Source organism: Psammomys obesus, unplaced genomic scaffold (genome assembly GCF_907164565.1).
Source record: "Psammomys obesus unplaced genomic scaffold, mPsaObe1.curated_primary_1811, whole genome shotgun sequence".
NCBI lineage: Eukaryota > Metazoa > Chordata > Mammalia > Rodentia > Muridae > Psammomys > Psammomys obesus.
This window is the reverse complement of record NW_026585687.1, coordinates 675,134-703,035: the sequence shown is the minus strand read 5'-3', so window position 1 is coordinate 703,035 and position 27,902 is coordinate 675,134. Positions and strand designations below refer to the sequence as shown.

Here is a 27,902-nt window from a genome sequence, read left to right as displayed (position 1 = left end):
CCACAGGCTTTCCCAAAAGCCAATGTGGTGGTGGGGTATTTTCTCAGTTAAGAGTCCCTTTTTTAAATTTTTTTTTCAAATCACCGTAGAGTGTATCCTATAAGAGAGGATCTTAAAATGGGGATATTACAGTCATATTTTGGAATTTCATACCCTCCTGAAGAACTTCAGGATTTTTCTTTTTGTTTGTTTGTTCTTTGAGAGATTTTCTTATTTTCTACGTAGCCTTGGCTAGCCTGGAACTTACTATGTAGACCATGTTGATCTCAATCTGGAGTGACATTCTTGATTCTAGCTCTTGAGTCCTGGGATTACAGGTTTTTGCCAGCATGTTCCATTAGAACTTGATGTTTAATGACCCATAATGTCACAGTAAAGAATATCTGATTTAAAAAAAAAATGTTTTCCATAACAGTTAAACCACCAGCAACACCTACAACTTCCTGAACAGAACACCAACAGCTCAGGCTCTAAGATCTACAATTAATAAATGGCACCTTGTGGAACTGAAAAGCTTCCATAAAGCAAAGGACACGATCAACAGAACAAAAGGACAGCCTACAGACTTCTTCACCAACCCTACATCTGACAGAGGGTTAATATTCAAAACATGTGAAGAACTCAAGAATTTAGACACCAACAAACAAAATAATACAATAAAAAATGGGGTACAGAGCTAAGCAGATAATTCTCAACAGAGGGATATTGAATGACAGAAAACACTTAAGGAAATGCTCAACATCCTTAGCCATTAGGGAAATGTAAATCAAAACAACTCTGAGATTCCATCTTATACCCATAAGAATGGCTAAGATCAAAAACTCAAGTGACAACACATGCTGGTGAGGATGTGGAGAAAGTGAACCCTTCTCCATTGCTGGTGGGAGTGCAAACTTGTACAACCACTTTGGAAATCAATATGGTGCTTTCTCAGAAAATTAGGAATAGCACTTCCTCAAGATCCAGCTATACCGCTTCTAGGCATATATCCAAAAGATGCTCAAGTACACAACAAGGACATTTGCTCAACCATGTTCATAGCAGCTCTATTTGTATTAGCCAGAATCTGGAAACAACTCATGTCCCTCAGTTGAGGAATGGATACAGAAATTGTGGTACATCTACACAATAGAATACTACTCAGCTATTAAAAACAAGGAAATCATGAAAATTGCAGACAAATGGATAGAACTAGAAAAGATCATCCCGAGTGAAGTAACCCAGAAACAGGAAGACAGGCATGATGTACACTCACTCATAAGCAGAAATTAACTATATGATATGAGATAGCCATACTAAAATCTACAAACCTAAAGAAGCTAAACACTAAGGAAGATCCTAGAGAGGATGCTTAAATCACATTCAGAATGGCAAACAGGATAGACACCAGAAGTGGTGGAAGAGAGTAAACAGATGGGAGCCTACTATAGAGGGTCCTCTGAAAGGCTCCACCCAACAGGGGATTAAAGCAGATGCTGAGACTCACACAACCAAACTTTGGGCAGAGCACAGAAAATCTTATGGAAGAAGAGTAGGGGTAGAGATAGAAGGACATGGAGGGCACAGGAGCCACATAAGGAAACCAACAAAGCTTAAAATCTGAGCTCGCGGGTCCTGCAGAGACTGATGCACCAACCAAGGACCATGTACATGGAGGACCTAGACATCCTGTTCAGATGTAGCCGATTGGCAGCTCAGTTTTCATGTGAGTCTCTAAGTAAGGGGAGCAGGGGCTGCCTCTGTCATGAACTCAGTTGCCGGCTCTTGGATCACTTGCCCTTGGTGATATAGCCTTACCAGGACACAGAGGAAGAAGATCCAGGCAGTCCTGATTAGACTTGATAAGCTATAGGCAGATGGCAGGAGAGATCTCCCCCTTTCAGTGGACTGTTGGAAGAGGATGGAGGGGGAGAGGGAAGGAGAGTGGGATTGGGAGGAGTTGAGGGAAGGGGCTTCAGTAGGGATATATAATGAATAATTGTGAAAAATTAAAATTAAAAAAATTTGTCAGTTTATATTTTCAAAGAACCAACTTTTGTTTCAGTAGTTCTTATGTTGTTTCTATTTGTTTCTGTTTCATTACTTTCTGTAAAGGTGAGTTCTTCCCATTGACTACTTTTGGGTTTGCTTTGTCCTTGTTTTGTCACCATTAACTGTTTACTTTGATATAGGCTATAAAATTTCCTCTTAGAAGTACCTTCACTGTGCCCCTTAAATTTTGATATATTTCTTGTTCATTTTTGTTCAATTCTAGAATATTTTTTTCTTGTTTTCTTCAGTAAGTCAATCATCATTCAATAGCATGTTCTTTAGTCTCCAGGCGTTTGCATGATTTCTGTAGTTTCTATTTCTATTGCTATTTAGTTTTATTCTATTGTGGCCAGATACAATACAGGGAGTTTTTAAATTTTTCCTGCATTTGTTGGGAGTTGCCTTTTGAGCAGTCAACTTTGGAGAAAGATCATAGGCTATTGAGAAGAATGTGCATGCTTTAATGTTTGAGTGAAATGTTCTGTAGATATCTGCTAGGTCCATTTGATTTTTTTCAATTTTATTTTATAAAGTTATCTTTTTTTATTGAAAATAGATTCTTCTCTCATACAATATGTCCTAACTAGTTTCCCCTCATTCCATTCCTTCTCTCCCTGAGACTCACTCCCCTTCTCTCATCTCCCATCAGAAAAGAGCAGGCCTGCAAGGGACAACAACCAAATACAACATAGCAAAATATAATAAGACAAGGCAAAAGCCCTCACACTGAAGCTGGACAAGGCAACTCAAGAGGAAGGAAGGAGTTCTAAGAACAGACAAACCAGTCAAAGACACATATGCTCCCACATTAGGAATCCCAAAAAAAGCACCAAACTAACAGCCACAACATATAATGCAAAGGAATTGGTGCAGACCCATGAAGGCCCCATGTTTGCTGGTTGAGGTAGCTTCAGCTGGTAGGATTTGCTGAAGGAGGTGGAGGCAAAGAGGATCATGAGTTTGAGGCCAGCCTGGGCTATCCATAAGTGCATTTGATTTATAACACTATTTATTTCTAGTATTTCTCTGCTTAGTTTTCTGTCTGGATGACCTGCTTACTGGTAAACATGGAATACTGCAGCTACCCACCGTTACTGTGTCGGAGTTCATCTGTGATTTTAGATCTAATCATGTTTCTTTTATGAAATTGGATGCACCTGTGTTTGGTGGGTAAATATTTAGAACTGTAATGTCTTAGTAGATTTTTTTTTTCCTTTGATGAGTATGTACTGTCCTTTCTTGTCTCTTCTGATTAGTTTTGGTTCAAAGTATAGTTGCCAGATATTAAAATAGCTACACCTGTTGGATTTTTGGTTCCTTTTGCTTGAAATATCTTTTCCATACTTTGATCTTAAAGTGGTGTCTGCACTTGATAGTAATGTGTGTTTCTGTTTTCTAATTCAATCTGTTAGTCTATATCCTTTTATTGGGATATTGAGACCATTAATATGGAGAGATACATTATTGAACAATGGTTATTAGTTCATGTTATTTTGTTGTTTCCATAGACTTCTTATGGTTAACTGTTCTGGGATTATTTATTCCTTATTTCCCCTTGGGTGTGGCTAATTTTCCCTACAGACTGAAATATTCTTTCTGGTATGCTCTGTAGGGCTGGATTGATGGGCAGATAGGGTTTAGGTATTGTTTTCTTCTATTGTACAGATAATGCTGGTTGTTTTTTTTTTTAATCTCCTACTGTCTATACTAATAGTCACTATGCAAACAACAACCTTTGCTGGTCTTCTCCACTGCCTTCTCCACATCTGACTGCACTTGCCTTGAATTAGCTCCAGTCAACTGGACAGGAAATCTTTGGGGAAGCCATATGTATAGTTAAGTGGTATAGGGATGGAGTGGAGAGGAGAAGAAGAAACCTAGCAGCTCTGGAAAGTGAGACCCAAGAGGAGCCAGCTGCTGCAGGGAGGAGCTGTGCAAGAGAGGGTGAAGATGAGCAGGACCTACCTGGCAGCACTGGAAAATGTAACCACAGAGGAGCCAGGAGGAACTATGCAACCTGAGGGGTGGAACAGAGCAAGGCCTGCATGGCAAAACAGGGACTCAAGATCCTAGAGGAGCTAGCCAGCCTTTGAGTAGGAAGGAACAGGGCTTACCTGATACTACATGGAAGGAAAATCCCAGGAGTCAGGGAGCTCAGATGGTGGAGTGTTTTTTAGACAGTTTCTCACTGCAGCCCAGTCTGCCCTGGAACTCATAACGGCACTCCTGCTTCAACCTCCCAATTTTAGGCATTATAGGTGTTACATTACCACACCTCGGTCCAGTTTCTAATTTATCTCTGTGGTGAACTAAGAGAAGACTTTAAATGGTCTCCATTTTCTTAATCTGTTAAGGTATATTTTGTGTCACAGAATGTGGCTGACTTTGATTAATGGTGTATGTGAGCCTGAAGAAAATATCTAATATCCTGTTACTGTTGCTGTTGATTCCTTCCGTGATATCAGAACCAGTGTTTCCAGGCTCGAACTGTGGATGAAGGATCAGCAGCAATTCAGGAACCTTCCAGTTTTCTGGTACCAAATATAAGCCTACACAGCCAAAGCCAAAACTATACATTGGACAAAGGACAACCTCTTAAACAAAAGTTTAAGAAAATTGGATATCCCACATGTAGAAGAATGAAGCTAGTTTTCTTATCTTCCAGCTGCATGGACTGAGGAACTAGTGGGTTGTTGGCTTATCTGTGTGAATCACTGTTGGACTCCTTCAATTGCTGAGGCGCCAAGCCTCAAGGACCAAGAAACTACCAGGTCCTCAGCTTTTTGGGTGTGATGCAACTCTTGTTACCTTTTTATCTTAAGCTAATACACACACACACACACACACACACACACACACACACACACACAATTTTATTCATCATGTCAGCTCTGTTCCTCTAGAGAATCCCAACTAATACAGATAGAATGTCAATGTAATTGTTTTCTCTGTTTACTATCAGTTTGTATTTCATCTCTTGCAAACTGTCCATTTCATTAGCTTATTCACTGATTGGGTTATCTGATTTTGTGTGTGTGTGTGTGTGTGACTTTTTTTTAGTTATTTGTATGTTCTTAATATTAATCCTTTCTCAGATACATAGTTTTCCCCAGTCTATGCACCATTTCCATTCTATTAACTGTTTCTATTGCTATGTAGAAGCTTTTTAATTTCGTAAGGTCTCAATTATTAAATGTTGGCATTGTTTCCAAAAACTAGAGTATTATTTAGAAAGTCCTTGCCTGTGCCCATATCTTGAAGTGTTTTTCCCAAATGCTTTCAGTTTCAAGACTTACATTAAGACCTTTTATCCATTTGGATTTACTTTTGTGTAGTGGGAGATTTAAAAAAAAAAAAAACTAGTTTCATTCTTTTACATGTGGGATATTTAGTTTCCCAAGCAACATTTGTATGTCTATTTTGTGGCAGTGTCTGGGCGGTTTTTGTTACTATGGTTCTGTAGTTTAACTTGAAATTAGATATGGTGATACCTCAGGTATAATACTTTCTGCTCAGGATTTCCTTGACTGGCCAAGGTCTCTGTGTTTCCACATGAATTTTATTTTTTTAAATATTTATGTGTATAATATCTCTGGAATTTTATGGGTATTACATTGAATATTCATATTTTGGTAGTACAATCATATTTACGGTATTAATTATTCCAATTTACAAGCACTGGAAAAAATTTCCATTTTCTACTGTCTTCAGCATCTTATGATTTTCACTGTATAAGTCTTTCACTTTTTTGGTTAGGTTTTTCTTTTTAATTAGTTTTTTAAATTAGGTTTATTTAATTTTTTTTTTTGAAGCAATCGTGAATGGATTGTTTCCTTGATTTCTTCTCTGCACGTTATTGGTGTAAGGGAAACTATTGGGTTTTGTATGTTTATCTTGTATCCTGTCCCTTTTCTAATATTGTTTATTAGATCTAAGAATTTTTTAGTGAAGTCATTAGGGTCTTTATAGAATTATATCATCTGAAAGTAACATTTTGACTTTTTTAAATTTATTTTTTCTAACATGAGTACTATGTTTACACCATTTTCACTCCTAACTTTACCTCCACCAACATCTCTAATGACCCTTGCTCCCTCTCATATTCATGAACTCTTCTTTAGAGAGAGAGAAAGAGAGAGAGAGAAACAGGCAGACAGGCAGGCAGGCAGATAGTTTGTGCCAATATGTGAACTGTTTTTGTTACTAAAGCTCTGTAGTATAACTCGAAATTAGGTACACTGATACACCTATAATTATACTTTCTGCTGAGGTGTATATACATACAGCCTGCTGTGTTAATTTAGTGTTGTTCATACGTACATGTGTTTAGAGCTGACCATTTGGGATTGAACAACCTATAACTTTCTATACAAGTTGTCAAGAGAGGAAAATCAATCAATAGTTCTAGTCAGCTATGAAGCCTACTGACCACAACAATAACCAGCCTGGTATGATGATGATATCACCAAGAGTGCAATAGTGGCACTTTTATCTTGGGTGTAACCAATAGCTATCTAATAGTACTTAAGACCCACTCAATAGGAAATACTTCATGTTTGATACAGTAAACCCAGACAACTACTCCTGGCTGATGAGGTTATGAACCTTAGAGGAAGATCTACTACTGCCAATTTCCTAAATCAGTACAATATCTAGTATTCTAAATACTTATCCTTATCCCCAAAGATAAGTGTATTCTTACCCTCATCAAAGAAACTTTTTTTTTAAGCAGATGGAGACTAACGCAAAATCCCACAACTAGTCAAAATGCAGAAAACAACTGACTTTAGAGTGCCCAGGTGTAGTTGCTACATCTACAAAGCAACCTCTATACTTAAGGCTCAGGGAATATCATAGGATTATAAGATCCAGAACACCAGGATGTCTGCTGAGAGATAATGTCTTTTTTGCATGACAGAAAAATGAACCCATGAAATAGTAACAATATAGTCACCAAAACAAGACCTACACAATGACAATGCCAGTTGACATTCCAGCATAGATAGGAAAAATCTCTCAACGCCCCACCCATAAAGAACTATTTCTACTTCTCCCTTTCTTATTTATATGCCTTTTATTTCCTTCTCTTGTGCTATTGCATAAGACTCAAGTGCAATATTGAATAGATGTAGTGAAAGTGGATATTCTTGTTCCTGATTTTAATGGAAATGCTTTGAGTTTTTACTTACGTAGCAAACTACTAACTACATACTTCTCATGCATAATCTTTATTATATCGAGACCTATTACTTCTATTCCTAGTGTTCTCAAAATTTTTTTATCGTGCAGGAATAAAGACTTTTGCTGTCTAAAGCCTTTTCTGCATCTAATGAGATGGTTAATTACAGTTTCAGTCCTCGAGTCCATCTATGATACACATTTACTAACTTGTGTATATTAAACTGTTCCTGCATCACTGAAATGAAGATAACTTGATCATAATGAATGATCTCTTGCCTGTGTACTTGAATTTGGTCTGTGAGTATTCTATTATGATTTTTTGCATCTATGTTCATTAAGGAGATTAGTCTATAATCTTTCTTTTTATTAGGCCTTTATCTGGTCTTGATATCAGGTTAAGAGCTGCTTTGCGAAAAGAAGAGTTTGACAGTATTCCTTCCTTTTCTATTTTTATGGACTGCTTTGAAGAGTATTGGGACTGCTGCTCCTGATGCTCCTGTTTCTTCTTTCTTCCTTCTTCTTTCTCCCTCCTCCTCCTTCTTCCACTACACCTACTATCACCACCACCGCTGCTGCTGCTGCTACTGCTGTTTTTATAAAGTCCGTTTTAGTTTTTTATCTCATCTATCTTAGTTCAATTTTAGTAGGTCATATGCAGCTACAAATTCATTCCCTTTAGAGTTCTTAATTGAGTGAAATATAAATCTTAATGTATGCAATAATGGGATTTTTTGAGATTCATTTTTATCTATTTCAATTGCTCCCTTTTGTCTATAATTATATTTATTTGGGACACCCTATCTTCCTTTTCAAATATTCTTTATTCTTTGATAATTCCTATGTGTATATTATGTATTTTGATCATATTTGCTGCTCATTCCCTCTTTATCCCCCTCTCACCTCCTCTGGAACTTTCTATTTTTATTAATTATTTTTTTTATGAATTATAGTTAATTCACTTTATATCCCACCTGTACCTCCCTCCCTCCTCTCCCCCCAATCCCATCCTCCCTCTTCCCCACCTGTGTCCCTCTCTCAGTCCACTGAAAAGGGAGGTCCACCTCCCCTTCCCTCTGATCCTAGTTTATCAGGTCTCATCAGGAGTGGCTGCATTGTCTTCCTCTGTGGCCTGGTAATGCAGCTTCCCCCTCAAGGGGAGGTGATCAAAGAGCAGGCCAATCAGTTCATGTCAGAGACAGTCCCTGTCCCCATTACTATGGAGGTCACTTGGACACTAAACTGCCATAGGCTACCTCTGTGCAGGGATTCTAGGCCATCTCCATGACTGGTCCTTGGTTGGAATATCAGTTTTAGAAAAGACCCCTGTGCCAAGACTTTTTGAATCTGTTGCTGTCCTTATGGAGCTCCTGTCCTCTCCAGGTCTTAACTATCTCCCACTTTTTTCATAAGATTCCCTGTACTCTGTCCAACGTTTGGCTATGAGTCTCAGCATCTGGACCTTCTTTATCTCAACACATCTCCCTCCTACTTCCATGGCTTTTTAAAAATTCATTTAATCTACCTAGAAGGCAGTTTAAAGGCAGTAGGTTAAACTCTTCAGGATTGTGACCTCCCAGCCATGGGCTTTTGACCAGGCTTACATTACCAGGCATGAGTTTCCTTCTGAGGAGTGGACCTCAAATCCAATCAGAAAGTGGTTGGAGGGGACAGCAAGATAGCTCAGCAGGTGAAGGTGTTTACTGAACAAGCCTGATAACTAAATTCAATCCATGGAGTACACATAAAAAGACAGATACCATGGCCATATCTATAATCCCAGCACTCCTATGACAAAATGAGAGACAGAGATAAGAATTAAAAGAACTTCCTGGAACCTCAAACACTAACTAGCCTGAAGTACACATCATGACCAAAACAGCAAGAGACACCAGGGTGGAAGGAAAGAATCATCCTCAAAAATTTTCTCCTGACCTCCACATGAGAGACAATGGCACCCATATGATCACATATACACACCATACACAGTTTCTCTCTTTCTCTCTCTCTCTCATACACATACACACACACACACACACACACACACACACACACACACACACACACAAATAATAACAACAATAAATAGGGCTGGAGAGGTTAAGAGCACTGGCTGTTCTTCCAAAGGTCCTGAGTTCAATTCCCAGCTACCATGGTGGCTCATGACCATCTGTAATGAGGTCTGCTGTCCTCTTCTGGTGTGCAGGTGTACATGCAGACAGAATATTGTATACACAATAAATAAATAAAATCTTTTAAAAAAAACAATAAATAAATAAATAAATTGCTGGTTATCCTCATAGCATTCAAGCCAGTATTGTACCAGTGGGTACATCTTTCCTGGTGGGTTTAGTATTATAGTACTCAAGGCCCACCACTGGGTAAGATCGTTAATAAATTTTCTTTTCCAGTGACCTGTATAGAACCTTTTGTCAAGGTAGGTCAAGGGGGGGGGGGGGCAACCTTACTAGGTCACAGAGGAACACAGTGCAGATAGTCCTGAAGAGAGCTAATAGACTAGGATCAGATGGAAGGGGAGGAGGACCTCCCCTATCAGTGTACTTGGGAGGGGCATAGAAGAAGAAGAGGGAAGGAGGGTGGGATTCAGAGGGGGAGAGGGAGGGAGCTACAGCTGGAATACAAAGTGAATAAACTGTAATATAAATAAATAAATAGATAGATAAAGAAATAAATAAATGGATTTGTTAACAAATATTTGTTACATTGACTCTAGACAAACACTCTACTACCAGCTGAGCCACATCCCTAGCTCTAAAATCCTCCTTGAATCCAATCCAATAGTCTGTGTCTTTTGATTGGGATACTGATGTCATTAATATTTAGTATTACCATTAAAAAGTGTGTATTCATTAATGTCATTTTGTTGATTTTGCTTGATGTTTTCCTGTTTCTCTTTAAAAAAAAAAAAAACGGTTCTAGCATGATTTATTCTTTGCTTGTGATTTTATCTTTATTTTCAGTCTAAATTCCTTCAGGTATCTTCTGTAGAACTGACTTAGTGGTCATGAATTCTTAGTCTGTTTGTATTATGGACAGTTGATTTTCCTCCAATTAAGACATACAGTTTTAATGGGCATAGTAGTCTGGGTTGACAGTTGTCTTTTGGAAATTAAAATACCTCATTCCATACATTTCCGCATTTTAAAGTTCCTATTAAAAAAAATTACTGTTATTCTGATGAGCTGCCATTATATGTGACTTAGTATTTCTCTCTTGTTTTCTACATGCTTTTTTTGTTGTTGTTCTATATATTTAGTGTTTTGATTATAGTATGACATGGGAAGTTTCCTTTCAGGTCTTATCTGTTTGGTATTCTGAATTTCTCTTGTCTATGGACATGCATTTATTTCCCTAGGTTTTGTAATTTTTCTGTTGTGATTTTATTGCAAATGCTTTCTATATTGTTGGAATGAAATTATTCTATGCTCATAATGTGCAGTTTTTTATAATGTCCCAATATATCTTGAACGTTCTATTTGTATCTTCTTATTAATTTATCTTTTTCGTTGTCTGAATGTTTTAATTGTTCTACCTTGCCTTTTCTCTGATAGTCTGTCTTTCCCTTGATATATTCTATTGGTGTGGCTTTCCATGGAGCTTTTCATTCAATTTATTAAATTTTTGTTCTTAATTTTTCAGCTAGCTTTATCTCCATTATTTCTATTTCTTATTGAATTTTCCTTTCATATCCTATACTGATTGCCTTATCTTAGCCACCTGTATTTTTTTTCCAAAATGAAATTCATCCAGGAGTTTGTGCTCTCCTTAACCATATTTATAATGAGTCTCTCGAATTCTTTTTCTGAGATTTAATCTAATTTGCTTTTATTGAAGATCATTACTGTAGGAATAGTAATTTTAGGAAGAGTCATGCTGCCTTGGGATGTAGTAAATTTGAAATGTGCTTTTCCTCTGTAAGATTAATATTTGAGTAAGGCACACTGCTGATGGTAAAATATTGTGCTTGCCTGCTGAGACCTTCATGCTTTTGGGACTGACCTGACTGGGGTGACATGGAATGAAGAAACAACAGACACATATGCCGAAGAGCTGGGATGGGGTGGGCCATATACTCTGATCGAGGTAGACCAACAGTCTGGATACTCCGTGCATGGAGAATACACTACTGAATAAAGAGGCAGGTTATCTATCGCCAATGGAGGGGAAGGTCTCAGTAGGGCCACAGTTTCAGACTTCAGTAGTCAAGGAAGAGGAAGCTGTAGTTGACACATTCTCTACACACTGTCAGCATGTATATTCAGACCAGGGAAGACCTTGCCATTTGCATGGGTCTGGGGCATTGATATTCTTTTTTTTTTTTAATAATTTTTATTTTATTTTTATATTAATCACAGGTTATTTACTTTGTATCCCAGCTGTAGCCCCCTCTGTCATTCCCTTCCAATCCTACCCTCCCTCATCTCCTCCCTGCCCTTCTCTAAGTCCACTGATAAAGGAGGTCCTCTTCCCTTTCCATCTCACCCTAGCTTATCAGGTATCTTCAGGACTGGCTGCAATGTCCTCCTCTGTGGCCTAGCAAGGCTGCTCCTCCTCCAGGGGTGGGAGACATTGGTGTTCTTGGCATGACCATGTCATGAATGCCCACTCATGCAAGGGTACATTATCTCTCCACATAGCCCTTATTTTATTCCTTACATGATCCTAAAGCACCTTGACTTCTAGTCCTGCACAGTTTTCTGTAGTCTCTGGAACCCAAGTGAGATGAGAAGGAAACAAAAACAAAACACTATAGCCACTGACCTGAGTTATTACGGTCATCCTGCACAAAAACTAAAAAAAAAAAAAACCAAAATATGTTTCTCCCCATAGCCCACTATCCTCTGTCCCCTGCTATCCCTGTCCCCTGCTACGTGCCTTTCTCTGCACTGCTTGTAACACACTGGTTGCTGGGTGAGTTCTCTGTGTTTTAGCGGAGTCTTAAGTCTTAAGTCCTGAATTGGTGAAACTAATGAATCACCATATGCACTTGCCTTAGAAGCTTTATCAGCTCTAGAACCCTCAGAGTCCCACCCAGGTTAATAGACGTTGTAAAAGGGCCTGGATCCCCCTCAGATGAAATTATGCTCTTAGGTCAGGGGCTTACAGCACTGAACCCTGTGACCTGGTTTTGAAGCAGAGAAGGTATAATTTTTCTTATGAATAGGACATGGATCAAGGAAATCTCAGATCATTGACCAAAAGTGTAAAAAAAAAAAAAAGAAAAAGAAAAAAAACAGGCATCTTTTCTGGACCTTTTGCCATGTACTGGCTTCAACAGCCTTTCTCCAACCTTATCTCAGGTGCTTAGATTTACTATCCTCTCTTTAGAAAACTGTGGACAGGGGCTGGCTGTCTTAAGAACACTTAAGAACACTGGCTGCTCTTTCAAAGGACCCTGGTTCAAATCCCAGCCTTTACAAGGCAGTTCACAACTGTCTGTAATACCAGTTCCAGGAGATCTGACAACCTCACACAGGCAGAACATGGAGGCAGAACACCAATATAAGTAAAATAAAACAATAAAAAAAAAGAAAACTGTGGACATGTTTCTTGTACAAAGAAGTCTAGAAGCTGAGTAAGTTGGTACATTTTAACCTTGTTGCCCTGAGTTTTAAGTATGAGTCTATGTATACAAGCCAATTTCTCTAGTCTCTACTTACCTCATGTTTGATACCCAATAAACAAAAATGCAATCTCCTTTACCTTTATTTGTGTGCTTCTCATGGGAGCATTCACTTGCCTGACCAATGTGATTACCCTGTAGTCAAGTTACTTGTTCGGGTGCCACTTGCCCCAATCTGCACAGGTTTGGCATTGATCTTACTGGAGCAACAGGGAATAAAGAACAACAGATTACACACACACACAGAGAGAGAGAGAGAGAGGGACAGAGAGAGAGACAGAGAGAGAGAGAGAACAACTGAGATTGGCTGGGATGTGCACCATGATGGAGATGCACTAGCAGCCTGGAAGTGCTTCTGCACTTGAAAATGTTGTTACTCAAAGTCTTATGCAGATTTTCTGAGTCTCTCTAACGGTTCTCCATCTCACTGTGAGTGGGGAGCTCACTAAACTGAGCCAATTCCACCAGAGTGGACTCTAAACATTCTCTTGGTTTGTAAAGTTGCCTATTTTACTATATCAGCCACATATTGTCTACACTGTCTGATAGTTATTACCCAAATTTCTTTGTCTACTCTGTGGAGTTTCCATAAGACTTTGTGTATTATCCACTACCTTAGATCACCTTAGTGTTTCATGCCTACCTCATACAATCTGATGCTTTGCTCTGAGGCAGATACTAAGAATTCTGTTTTCTTGGAGTATTGACCCCTTTATCATTATATGGTGGCCTTCATTATGTCTAATAAAATTTTCTACTCTGAAGACAATTCGATTTTTTAAATTTTTATTTTAAACGTAGTAGTTGTAGATATTTATGTGACATATTGTGTCATTTCCATACACGTATATAATATATAATGATAAAATCAGAGTGATTGGCATAACTTTTTTCAAGTATGTATTATTTCCTTGTGTTATTAACATTCAAAAATCCTCTACTATTCTGAGATAGTCATATAATTGTTAACCATCATTATCATATACATTTAGAAGTTATTCTTTGTATACAACTGTACTTCTGTATTCACTAAGTATCCTATTTTCCATCACTACTGACATTCTTCTTAAGTGCTGGTCATTTTTACTCTATTATCTGCATCTGTGAGATCAACATTTTAGCTCCCAAATGTAAGAATATGTAGTGTTTGTCTTTCCTTTCTTGACAAATTTCGCTTTACATAATGTCCTCCCATTTACCCATGTTGCTAAAAATGACAGAATTTTTGTTCTTTGTATAACTAAATAATCGGTTACATAGATGTATGTATCTGTCCTAGTTTGCTTTTCTGTTGCTGTGATAAACACTAACCAAAAGCAACTTCAGGAGGAAAAGGTTTATTTGGCTTACATGTCCCAACCACTGAAGAAAGTCAGAGCAGGAACTCCAGCAAGAGCAGAAGTGCTCCTTACTGGCTTGCTCTACAACATGGCTTGCTCAGCTTGCTTTCTTATCCAACCCAGGTTATTTTCCTGTGTAGACCTAAAAGTTTTCCTTTTGTTTTGCAATGCTGACTACTGAACCCAAGCCTCAGACAGGGCAGGCAAGTGCTCCCTGAGATACACCCCTAACCCTGTTGTAAAAATGTATTTTGTTTGAGACAAACTATCATGCCCAGGATGGTCTCCAGCTCACACTCTTCCTGGGTCAGTCCTTCAGTGTAGCTACAATTTCAGGTTTGTGCCACTAAACACAACTCAAACTCAAAGTCCCTGACCTATATATATTTTCTTATCTCTGAAAAACTTCATCTGTCTGGCATTTGTACTGTCAACAAATTTCTTCCTTTTGTTTTTGGTCTAAGATAATCTCTATTCTTTTCTTTTTGTAAAGAATGGAATCATGGATGGAACTAGAAAAGATCATCCTGAGTGAGGTAACCCAGAAGCCACACATGGTATATACTCACTTATAAGTGGATATTGGACATATAATATGGGATAAACATACTAAAATCTATAGTTCTAAAGAAGCTAACCAACAAGGAAGACCCTAAGGAAGATTTTCAATCCTCATTCAGAAGGGCAAATGCGATAGACATCAGAAGCAGGAGAGCACAGGGAACAGGACAGGAGCCTACAACAGAAGGTGTCTGAGGCTGAGACTCGTAGCTAAACTTTGGGCAGAGGGAATGGAATTTTATGGAAGAAGTGAGAGACAGAAGGACCTGGAGGGGACAGGAGCACGAAAAAGAAACAAACAGAGCCAAAAAAAAAAACAAAAACCTGGGTCCTGGGGGCCCTGCAGAGACTGATACCCCAACCAAGGACCATGCATGGAGAGGACCTAAAACCCCTGCTCAGGTGTAGCCCATAAACTCAGTCTCCAAGTGGGTTCCCTAGGAAGGGGAACAGGAGCTGTTTCTGGTATGAACTCAGTGCCAAGCTCTCTGATCACCTCCCCTGGGGTGTGCAGCCTTACCAGGCCACAGAGGAAGACAATGCAGCCTGTCCTGATGAGACCTGACAGGCTAGGGTCAGATAGTAGGGGAAGAGGACCTCCCCTATCAGTGGACTAGGGGAGGGACATGGGGGAGAGAGAAAGAGAGGGTGAGACTGGGAGAAGAAGAGGGAGGGGGCTACAGCCAGGATACAAAGTGAATAATTTGTAATAAATAATTAAAAAATTTTAAAAAGAATTGTACCATGAGGGTAAAAAGTTCATGTTTTATGAAGAAAAATCAGGCATAATTCTTACCTTTCCTCTTTTATAGGTTGTGTGGTTTCCTGTTTTATTTTAAACATTTTCCACTTATTTTTCATTTTCTTCAGTTTGAATATGATATGCTTAAATATAAGTTTGTGCATTGAACCTGCTTGATTTTTCTCTGGGTTTCCTGGTGTCTGGCATTAATTTGACAAAATTCTCAGGTATCATTGTTTCCAATTTCTTCTGCTCCTTTCTCTTTTTCTTCTTTTGTTTCTATTACTCATTTTGCCTTTAGTAGCTGTCCCACAGTTCTCAGACATTCTTCACCATCTTGCTCATTTTTAATTTTTACATTAGCATACACAGTATTAGATATCATTATGGCATTCCAAACAAAGTGTATTTTCATATATTCTCCCACACTCCTATGTCCTTGCTTATCCTCCTTTCCTTTTTTTCTAGATTTTCTAAATTTTTAGTGATATCAATCATATTTTTTAATATTAGTTACAGTTTATTAACTTTGTATCCCAGTTGTATTCGACTCCCTCATTTCCTCCCAATCCCACCCTTCCTTCCTCATCTCCTCCCTGCCCCTTTCCAAGTCCACTGATATCTGGGCACAGGGGTCTTTTATGAGACTGTATCTCTAACCAAGGACCATGTATGGATAAAACCTAGAACCTCTGCTCAGATGTAGCCCATGGTAGCTCAATATCCAAGTGGGTACCCTAGCAAGGGGAACAGGGATTATTTCTGACATGAACTCAATGGCGCACTCTTTGACCTCCCCGCCCCCGAGGGAGGAGCAGCCTTGCTAGGCCACAGAGGAGGACATTACAGCCACTCCTGAAGATACCTGATAAACCAGGGTCAGAAGAAATGGGATGAGGTCCACCCTTATCCCCCTTTCTTTCTTTTTTTTTTTTTTTTTTTTGAATTTTATTTTTTTCTTATCAGTTACATTTTATTAACTCTGTATCCCAGCCGTGTCCCGATCCCTCATTCCCTCCAAGTCCCACCCTCCCTCCCTCATCTCCACTGTGCCCCTTGCCAAGTCCACTGATAGGGGGGACCTCCTCCCCATTCATCTGATCCTGTTTTATCAGGTATCTTCAGGACTGGCTGCAAAGCTCTCCTCTGTGGCCTAACAGGACTGCTCCTCCCATGGGGGGTGGGGAGGCCAAAGAGCCAGTCATTGAGTTCCTGTTAGAAATAGTCCTTGTTCCCCTCACTATGGGAAACCAATTGGTTACTGAGTTACCACAGGCTACATCTGAGCAGAGGTTCTAGGTTACATTCATACATGGTCCTTGGTTGCATGTCAGTCTCAGAAAAGACCCTGTGCCCAGATATATTTGGTCCTTGTGGAGCTCCTATCCTTTCCTCATCAGACTAACTCCCCTTCTTTCTTATGATTCCCTGTACTCTGCCAAAGGTTTGGTCATGAGTCTTTGCTTTGAAAACACTGCTAGTTAGAGTCTTTCAAATGCGCTCAGTAGACTCCTGTCATATGTTCAATGCACATCCCATCTGTCATTCTAAACAAGGATTGATCATCTTACCCCATGTCCACTCTCTTGATTATCTTTTTTAGGTGTATAGATTTCATTATGTTTATCATATCTTATAGGTCTATATAAGTGAGTATATACCGTGTTTGTCTTTCTCCTTCTGGGATAGTTCACTCAGGATGATCTTTTCTAGATCCCACCATTTGCCTGCAAATTTCATGATTTCCTCCTTTTTGATTGCTGAGTAGTATTCCATTGTGTAAAAATACCACAATTTCTGAACCCATTCCTCAGTTGATGGACATCTGGGTTGTTTCCAGGTTCTGACTATTACAAATAATGCTGCTATAAACATGGTTGAGCAAATATCCCTTTTGTGTACTTGAGCAAACTTTGGGTATATACCTAGCAGTGGTATAGCTGGGTCTTGAGGAAGCACTATTCCTAAATGTCTTAGAAAGCGCCAGATAGATTTCCAGAGTGGTTGTATCAGTTTACATTCCCACCAGCAGTGGAGGAGGGTTCCCCTTTCTCCACAACCTCTCCAGCATGTGTTGTCCCTTGAGTTTTTCATCTTGGCCATTCTGATGGGTGTAAGGTGATATCTCAGGGTCGTTTTGATTTACATTTCCTTGATGGCTAATGAGGATGAGCATTTCTTTAAGTGTTTCTCTGCCATTCGATATTCCTCTGTCCAGAATTCTCTGTTTAGCTCTGTTCCCAATTTTTTAATTGGATTACTTGGTTTGCTGCTTTTCTGCTTCTTTAGTTCTTTGCATATACTCGATATTAGTCCTTTGTCAGATAAAGGGTTAGTGAAGATTCTTTCCCAATCTGTAGGCAGTCGTTTTGTTTTGATGACAGTGTCCTTTGCTTTACAGAAGCTTTTCAGTTTCATGAGGTCCCATTTGTTGATTGTTGCTCTTAGAGCCTGTGCTGTTGGTGTTCTGTTCAGGAAGTTGTCTCCTGTGCCAATGAGTTCTAGGCTGTTCCCCACTTTTTCTTCTAACAGATTTAGAGTATCTGGTTTTATGTTGAGGTCTTTGATCCACTTGGATTTTAGTTTTGTGCAGGGTGATAAATATAGATCTATTTTCATTTTTCTGCATGTAGACATCCAGTTGGACCAGCACCATTTGTTGAAGATGCTGTCTTTTTTCCATTGAATGGTTTTGGCTGCTTTGTCAAAAATCGAGTATTCATAGGTGTGTGGGTTTATTTCTGGGTCTTCTATGCGGTTCCATTGATCCTCCTTTCTGTTTTTATGCCAATACCATGCAGTTTTTATTACTATTGCTCTGTAGTACAACTTGAGATCGGGGATGGAAATACCTCCAGATGATCTGTTGTTGTACAGGATTGTTTTGGAGATTCTGGGATTTTTGTTTCTCCATATGAAGCTGAGAGTCTTTTTTTCAAGGTCTGTAAAGAATTGAGTTGGTATTTTGATGGGAATTGCATTGAATCTGTAGATTGCTTTTGGCAGGATGGCCATTTTCACCATGTTAATCCTACCAATCCATGAGCACGGGAGATCTTTCCATCTTCTGAGATCTTCTTCAATTTCTTTCTTCAGAGACTTGAAGTTTTTCTCAAACAGGTCTTTCACTTGCTTGGTTAGTGTCACCCCAAGGTACTTTATGTTATTAGTGGCTATTGTGAAGGGTGTTGTTTCCCTAATTTCTTTCTCGGCCATTTTGTCTTTGGTATACAGGAGGGCTTCTGATTTTTTTGAGTTGATTTTGTATCCTGCCACTTTGCTGAAGGTGTTTATCAGCTGGAGGAGTTCTCTGGTTGAATTCTTGGGGTCGCTCATATATACTATCATATCATCTGCGAATAGTGACACTTTGACCTCTTCCTTTCTGATTTGTATCCCCTTGATCTCCTTTAGTTGTCTTATTGCTCTGGCTAGGACTTCAAGTACTATGTTGAAGAGGTATGGAGAGAGTGGGCAGCCTTGTCTTGTCCCTGATTTCAGTGGGATTGATTTAAGTTTCTCTCCATTGAGTTTGATGTTGGCTATAGGCTTGCTGTATATTGCCTTTACTATGTTTAGATATGTGCCTTGTATTCCTGATCTCTCCAAGACTTTAAACATGAGTGGGTGTTGGACTTTGTCAAATGCTTTTTCAGCATCTAAGGAGATGATCATGTGGTTTTTCTCCTTCAGTTTGTTTATGTGGTGGATTACATTGATGGATTTCCGTATGTTGAACCACCCTTGCATGTCTGGGATGAAGCCTACTTGGTCGTGGTGGATGATATCTTTGATGTGTTCTTGGATTCGGTTTGCAAGTATTTTATTGAGTAATTTTGCGTCAATGTTCATAAGTGAGATAGGTCTGAAGTTCTCTTTTTTTGTTGGGTCTTTGTGTGGTTTAGGTATCAGGGTGACGGTTGCTTCATAGAATGAGTTTGGTAATGTACCTTCTGTTTCTATTTTGTGGAATAGTTTGAGGAGAATTGGTGTGAGCACTTCTTTATCCCCCTTTCTTAAGACACAGTCTTACCATGTAGGCCAGGCTTGCTTGGAACTGACAGAGAACCTGACTCTACCTTCAGATTGCTGTGATTAATAGCATTCCACCACAATTGGTCCTCATTCCCTTTTGGAGCTTCTTCCAACAGTCTGTTTTCCTCTTTCATGCCTACATGTATCCTTCTGCCCTCCCCCTGCCCTTTTTCAATACCTAACTTTATCCTATTATGGTCCATCAACAGATGAAAAAATAACAAAAATGTGTTAGATAAACATAATAGAATTTTATTCAGCTGTACATAAAAAATATAAAATTTCCAGGTAAGTGATTTGATTTGGAAAGTATAATATGATAGGAGGTAAACCAAACTGAGAAAGGCAAAACTTCATTTTCTCTCTTACCTGTGAATTTTAGAATGAAACGGGGTGCGCGTGTACGTGTGCGTGTGTGCGTTTACATAGTCTGCTTCATATTTTATTCTCTCTCTCTCTCTTTTTTTTTTTGCTTTGTTTTGTTTTCCATTTTGGAAGTTTCTAATGGCTTTTCCTCATGCTCAGACATTTTTTTTCTTCAGCCATATCTAGTCTACTTAGGAGCCCATCAAAGGCATTCTTCATTTCTGTTACAACGTGTGGCAGTTGTTTTGTTTTTAGAGCTGGAGATCAAATCCAATGAGTTTCATATGCTAGACAAGGGCTATACACACACACACTAAACAAACAAACAAACAAATAAATGTTATTAAAATAGTTCTTCCTGGGGTGGGCTGAGGAAGTGGCTCAGTTAAGATCCTGAGTTCAGATTTCCAACATCTACATGATAACCTGGCATCACAATGTACCTAGAAGGATAGAGGGTACAACTGAGACAAGCAGATCCCTGCAGCTTGCTAGTTAGCCAGTTTAATGGAATTGTAAGCTTTGTATTCAGTGAGACCTTGTCTCAAAACGAACAAACAAAAACAAAGTAGAAAATGATAGAAGAAACACAGAGGGATTGATAATTGGTGTTAGGTTGTTGTATTGAAAGTAGAGGAAAGAAATAGAGTTTGGCTTCTGGTCTCCACACATATGCACACATACATATATGCCCAAGCACACATGAACAGATACATGCACACAGTCTCTTCGGCAATTCTTTCTTAAAGAAACCCATATCCATTCTATCATCTCTTTATCTTCTTGAATGCACTTTTTAACTCCCTTAACCATCATGCCTAAACTTATATTAGAATAGCTACAAGGACCAAATATATCCAGGCACAGGGTCTTTTCTGAGACTGACACTCAACCAAGGACCATCTATGGATATAACCTAGAACTTCTGCTCGGGTGTGGCCCGTGGTAGCTCAGTAACGAAGTAGTTTTCCAAAGTAAGGGGAACAAGGACTATTTCTAACAGGATCTCAAGGGCAGGCTGTTTGACCTCCTCCCCCCCGCCCCGAGGGGAAGAGCAGTCCTGTTAGGCCACAGAAGAGGACTTTGCAGCCAGCCCTGAAGATACCTGATAAAACAGAGTCAGATGAAAGGGGAGGAGGTCCTCCCCTATCAGTGGACTTGGCAAGGGGCAGGGAGGAGACCAGGGAGGGAGTTGGGGAGGGGGAGGGAATGAGGGAGCAGGATACAGCTGGGACACAGAGTTAACAAATTATAACTAAAAGAAAAATAAAAATTAAAAAAAAAAGAATATCTTTATTAAACCCAACTCTACTTCAAAATCTTAGCCAGGCTTGGAAGCGCACACCCAGTGCTGAATCAGACCAATTGCTGCAAGTTCGAAACCAGCCCAGTCAAAGTTACACAGCAAGACCTTGTATTTAAAATGAAGTATTGAAAGGGTGGGGATTGGTTGATTATGTCTCTTGAATGTAGACAGGCCTCGTTGAGAACAAAATTATCCATCCTAGTTTGTTTCAGAATGGTTAATACTCCTTCCACTGAGAGAACCTGGTACATGTCTGAGAGGTGAAGCTCACAAAAACATGGGGTTCCTCCTATAATTAACAACTCTTCAGAAGTTACTCATATATGTGTATAACCCAATTATAAAATTTATATGGTGTTGTAGTATTCACATATAGTTTTATGTAACACATATAATCATCTCATGTAATGTATGTTCCAAATATCCTTGTATTTGAATTTTATATTTTCTCAATGGATATTTTGAATAAAATTTATTTACCTTAAATAAAAAAAAAACACTTCAGAGACTTTAATTCTGATTGTGTGCCATGAATTTCCATAAATCTGTAAGTTTTAGCTTGGGTTGTCCTATAGCAATGTTGCTTCTTACAGCGTTTTCTTCCCTGGTGGTGTGCTCCTCTCTATTAGCTTGTCCATTTCTATAATGTTTGGTTTACCTGGCAGGCTCATTGCTCTGTTGGCTGTTGGTTCTATGAACAGTTGTTTATGGTTAAAATTTGTTTATATTTTTGTTGGTTGTTAGGACAGAGTAATGACTTTCATCATCCACACCACACCAGTTTGTTTGTTTGTTTGTTTCCCTAACAGAACTGGAGATTGATTCAAGAGCCTTGTATAAGGCAGACAAGCAGTCGATCACTGAGCTATATCCTCAACCTCTTTTTCTTTTTTTTTCTTGTCTATTTTTTCTTTACTATTCCTAATTACTGTCATTTGTCTCTTTGTTATTGAATTTTAAGAGATTTTTTTTTTAGTATTTTTCCCCCAGGAAATAGTCTTGCTACGAAATTCAGCCTGATATCAAGCTCACTACTTTGTGCTTTTCAGCATCCTTAGTGCTAGGATTCCAGGCATGTTCCACCACACCCAGCTAGTTCTATATATATTCTGTATATTTAACTTTTATCAATAAATGATTTGCAAATTTTTTATTTCATTCTGTTGGTTGTTGTTGTTTTTGAGACAGGGTTTCTCTGTGTAGCTTTGACTGTCTTGAACTTGCTTTGTAGACCAGGCTGGCCTGGAACTCACAGAGATCCTCCTGCCTCTACCTTCCAGAGTGCTGGGAGAACAGGTGTGTACCACCAGGCCTGGATCTTGACAACTTTTATTATACTAATTTGTGTGTGTGTGTGTTTCTGTCTGTGTGTGTGTGTGTGTGTGTGTGTGTGTGTACATGTCCATGTAGGTGGCAAAGAGGCTAGATGACATTGGATTCCCTTGAGCTGGAGTTACAGGCAGTTGTAAACTGCCTGATGTAGGTACTGGGAACCAAACTTAGGTCCTCTGCAAAAGCAGCATGCATTTTTAACTGACTGGCAACTTTTAAAGCACACACAAAAATATGTTGTTTCATTGTGGTAAGAAATGCATAGCATACGTTTATAATTTCAGCCATTTTAACATTTAATTTCCATTTGCATACACATTCCTGTGTATGTCACAACATGCGTGTGAAGGTCAGAGGACAATTTCGAGGAGTTGGTTCTCTCTTTCCATCATCTAGGTCCTAGGAATTGAGCTCAGGTCTTCAGACTTGGTGGCTACCTTGACCTTGCATGGCATCCTGACTAGGGTGGAGAGGGAATGAAGAATGGACAGAAAGATACAGAAAGGCTGGAATTGGGTCTAGGCTCTCAGATGGAGAAAATGAAGCACCCCAGAAGCTCAGCATGTTTATTATATGCACTAGAACAGGAAACCAAGACTATTGCATATAGATAAAGAAGGAGGTGGGGTTTGTTGCTTACAGCTGAATCAAGGAGGCAGGTTTAGCTAATCCCAGTAGAAGTCTCTGCAGGAGGCAGTATTCAGTCTTTAAGCGCCCAGAGGGGAAAGCTCTAGTGGATAGTTTCTGCACCCCCTGTCAGCAGTCACACTTGGGCCTGAGGCTTTGCTATCTGAACCTATCACCCAGGGAAAGCTTTGCTACTATCATTAGAGTGTGGTGTCAGGGGTCCTTGACCTCTCCATTTCCCTACAGGGGCAAATGCCTTTGCCCACTGAGCAATCTTGCCAATTCCATTTTCGCCATTTCAAGTGTGTATTTCAGTGGCCTTCAATTCATTTGCCTTATTGTGTAACTATCACCATTAAGCTATCTCCAGAACTTCTTCATCTTCCCAAACTAAAACTGTGCACCCATTGAAAAATAGCTGGCTACTCTGTTTTTGTCTTAACTCATGACTGCCAACATTTTTTAAATTTTTATTTATTCATTTTACATCCCGTTTGTAGGCCCCCCCCTCCTCTCCTCTTCTCTCTGTCCAACCCTCCCTCCCTGTTTCTCCTATTCCCCCTCCCCTACTCCTCAGAGAAGGGGAGCCCCACCCTTACATACCCATCCCAGCATAACAACTTGCAACAGTACTGAGCCCATCCTCTTCTCCTGTAGACAAGTGATATAGTCCCATCAGGGGAAAGTGTTTGAAAAGCAGGCAACATAGTCCATGACAGGGTCAACCCCATTTCCCTTACTAGGGGATCCATATGAGGGCCAAGCTGCCATTGGCTACAACTGCAGAGGGGCCATGTGAAGGGGGCATTGATGCTTCAGTCTCCACAGGCCCCCATTGGTTGGTTAGTTGGCTCTTTTGGTCTTCTTGTGGCGCTCCTGTCTCCTCTGGGTTCTTCTATTCTTCTCCCCAACTCTTCCACAAGACTCCCTGAGCTCCGCCCAATGTTTGGCTGTGGGTCCCTGCATCTGTTTCAATCAGCTGCTGGGTGGAGCCTCTCAGAGGACAGCTAGGCTGGGCTCCCATCTGCGAGCATAACAGAGTACAGTTAATCGTCTCAGGAGTGGGCTCTCTCCCATAGGGTTAGTGACTGCCAATATTTTCAATGCACTTTTAGTTGTGTCTCGTTGGTCAGTATGCACATACTTATGCAAGTACCCCACTGTCTTAATGGCTTTAATTTGGTGGTGGATTTAAAATCAGGAACTGTAAATCCTGCATTGTTTTTCTTTTAAAAATGGTTTTATATCCCAGATCTCTTGAATATCCATATAAAATTTACATCAATTTCTAATACGAAAATTCAGCTTAGATTTTGATAAAAGTACTGCTAAATCTGTAGTAAATACAGAACTTACCACCTCAGCAATAGTATGTCTTACCCATGATGTCAGGATACTTCGATTTTATTTAGGTTTTCATTTCTTCCAACGATATATTGTAGTTTTCAGAGTATTGGAGTTGTGTTTCTTTGGTTTTTGAGACAGGGTTTCACTCTATAGCTCAGGTGACTATTATAAATGGAATTATTTTCTTAATTTTATTTTAAGATTGTTTATTGCTAGTGTATAGAAATATAATTTAATATTTATATATTGATGTTATGATTTGTACCTTCCTGAACTAATTGATTAGTTCCAATTTTTTGTAGCATCCTTAGGATTTTGTACATATGAGACTGCATTGGCACATGTGTGAAGGTTAGAGGATAACATTCTGAAGTTGGCTCCTGCATTCCACCTTATTGCTTCTTATTTCTGCCAAGCAGCACACTTGCAGGCAATTCTCCTGTCTTTACCTCCCAGCTTTCCAGAAGTGTGTCAACGTTATAGATGCCTATCTCTGCAACCAGCTCTTGCACATGTGGTCTAAGGATAGAACTCTGATGGTCAGCTTGCATGGCAAATGCTTTTACCCACTTTTACCCACTGAATCATCTCACCAGCCCAGCCTTTGGGTTTTGGGAGAATTTTTGTTTTGTTTTGGGTTGGTTTGGTTTTTTGTTTGTTTGTTTAAGACCTGGTTTCTCTGTGTGTAGCCTTGGCAGGACTGGGACACTCTCTGCAGACCAAGATGGCCTCAAGCTCACAGAAATCTGTCTGTCTCTGCCTCCTGAGTGTTGGGACTAAAGGCATGCGCCACCACCACCACCACTCAACTCAGCTGTGGGGTTTTTATTAATTAATTAATTAATTAATTAAGTTAGTTAGTTATTACACTTTATTCACTTTGTATCTCAGCTGTAGCTCCCTCCCTCCTTTCCTCCCAATCCCACCCTCCTTTCTCCTTCTTCTCCTATGCCTCTACCCCAGTCCAGTAAGGGGAGGAGGTCCTCCTCGCCTTACTTTTGATCTTAGTCTATCAGGTCTCATCAGGAGTGGCTGCATTGTCATCTTCTGTGGCCTGGTAAGGCTGCTCCCCCCTCAGGGGGAGGTGATCAAAGAGCAGACCAATCAATTCATGTCAGAGGCAGTCCCTCTTCCCATTACTATGGAACCCACTTGGACACTGAACTGCCATGGGCTACATCTGTGCAGGGGTTCTTTTACCATATTGAAGAAATTTGATGTTTTTTTTTTTAAAAAAAGGCTATATTTTGCTAAATTTTCTGCCTCTCATTGCTATACTACATTATATTAGTTTTATTATCAGACATTAAGTCAATGTTGTATTTCGAGAAAATACCGATGTGGTCATGAATGTATAATTTTTGTTACAATTTTTTTAACTTTTATTAATTACACTTTATTCACTTTGTATCCCCCCCATATACCCCCCTCCTCCCCTCCCAATCCCACCTTCCCTTCCCCTTCTTCACACCTGCCTTCCCCAAGTCCACTGATAGGGGAAGTCCCCAAAGAAAACAGGAAACAAGTTAGGAACCTGCCACAGAGGGTCTCTGAAAGGCTCTTCCCTGTAGACTATCAAAGCAGATGCTGAGACTTATGGCCAACTGTTGGGCAGAGTGCATGAAATCTTATGAAAGAAGTGGGAAATAGTAAGATCTGGAGAGGACAGGAACTCCATAAGGAGAACAACAGAACCAGAAATTTGAACACAGGGGTCTTCCCAGAGTCTCATACTCCAACCAAGTACCAGGCATGGAGATAACCTGGGACCCCTGCCCATGGCAGTTCAGTGTCCAAGTGGGTTCCATAGTAATGGGAAGAGGGACTGCCTCTGACATGAACTGATTGGCCTGCTCTTTGATCATCTCCTCCTGAGGGGGGAGCAGCCTTACCAGGCCACAGAGGATGACAATGCAGTCACTCCTGATGAGATCTGATAAACTAATTTTTTTTACATATGTAACCAATTTCAATTTGTTAGTGTTTGTTGAGTTTTGCATCAATACTCAGGAGAGATATTAGTCTGTGTTTTTCTTTTCTTGTTATATCTTTGACAGGTTTGAGGGTCTGGAAAAGTATGAAAATTGGTATTAATCATTCTTTTAATATTTTGTAAAAGTCACCAGTGAGATGAAATGGAGTATTTAATTAATATTATTACAACTCTATTTTAGTTCTATTCAGAGTCTTTGTGTCTTGGATGGATTTTGGTTGTTCATGGCTTTCTAGTAGTTGTTTTATTTCATCTATGTAATCTAATTTAGTGGCATAATATTGCTCATAACATTTCTTTATGTTCCTTTTGGTTTTGTAAGGCCAATACTTATATCCTCTTTTTAGTCTTAATTTTTTTATTCTTAATATTATTAATTTTTGACTCCTCTCTTATTTCCTTAGTAAGTCTAGTTAAGTTTGCTCATTTTTTTTTTTTTAATGTTTAGCTTTTCAGGGAATTAACTTGTGGTTTCCCATTGTTTTTATTCTCTTGTTTATTTCTGTTCTACTCTTCTGTGTTGAGTTCCTTCTGTTTGCTTTTGTTTACTCTGTTTTTTAATTTTTCTAGATTTTTAGATAGAAATTTATATTGTTTTCAAAAATCATTTATTTATTTTTATTTTATGTGCATTGGTGTTTTGCCTGCATGTTTGTCTATGTGAGGGTATCAGATCTTGGTGTTGCAGAGAGTTGTGAGCCACCATGGGGATGCTGGGAATTGAACCCGGCACCTCTGGAAGAGAAGTCAGTGCTCTTAACTGCTGAGCCATCTCTCCAACCATAGAAATTTATAGTGTTGATTTAATATTTATAAGTTTTTATGACAGCATCTTACTACTTAGCCCGGGCTACTCTGGGACTCATAATATAGCCCAGACTGGCCTCAAAGTCATGGTCCTTCTGTCTCAGCTTCCATAGTACTGAAATTATAGGCATAGACTGCTATATCCAGCTTTTAATTTTTTTTTTTGAGACAGGGTTTCCCTGTGTAGCCTTGGCTGTCCTGGAACTCACTCTGTAGACCAGGGTGGCCCGGAACTCACCTGATTCTGCCTCCCTGACTGCTGGGATTAAGGGGGTACACCACCACTGCCCAGGAAAAATTCATTTTTTAAAATATGTGATTCAGTGATTTTAACATATTTCTAATGTGATGAAATTAATACCACTATCTACTTCCCCAGGCCATAGTGACTGTAAATCTATATTGTGTTTCTATGTATTTGCTTATTTGAGGACTTCCATATATAAGATTTGGAGCTGACAGTTTTCTTTGTATATGTCATCCCACTACCTTTGGCCTCTTTTACTTATTAATCACCATGAATCCTTTTCTTTTGCTTCCTTTCAGATCTATCTATCTATCTATCTATCTATCTATCTATCTATCTATCTATC

The 27,902-nt window shown here is 39.3% G+C and overlaps 1 protein-coding gene across 1 annotated transcript in view; it reads left to right on the top strand.

The window, feature by feature from the left end:
- Slc16a2 (solute carrier family 16 member 2) overlaps positions 1-27,902 on the top strand; it is a 154,088-nt gene that overhangs the window by 55,677 nt on the left and 70,509 nt on the right. The gene's annotated exons all lie outside the window — the stretch shown is intronic.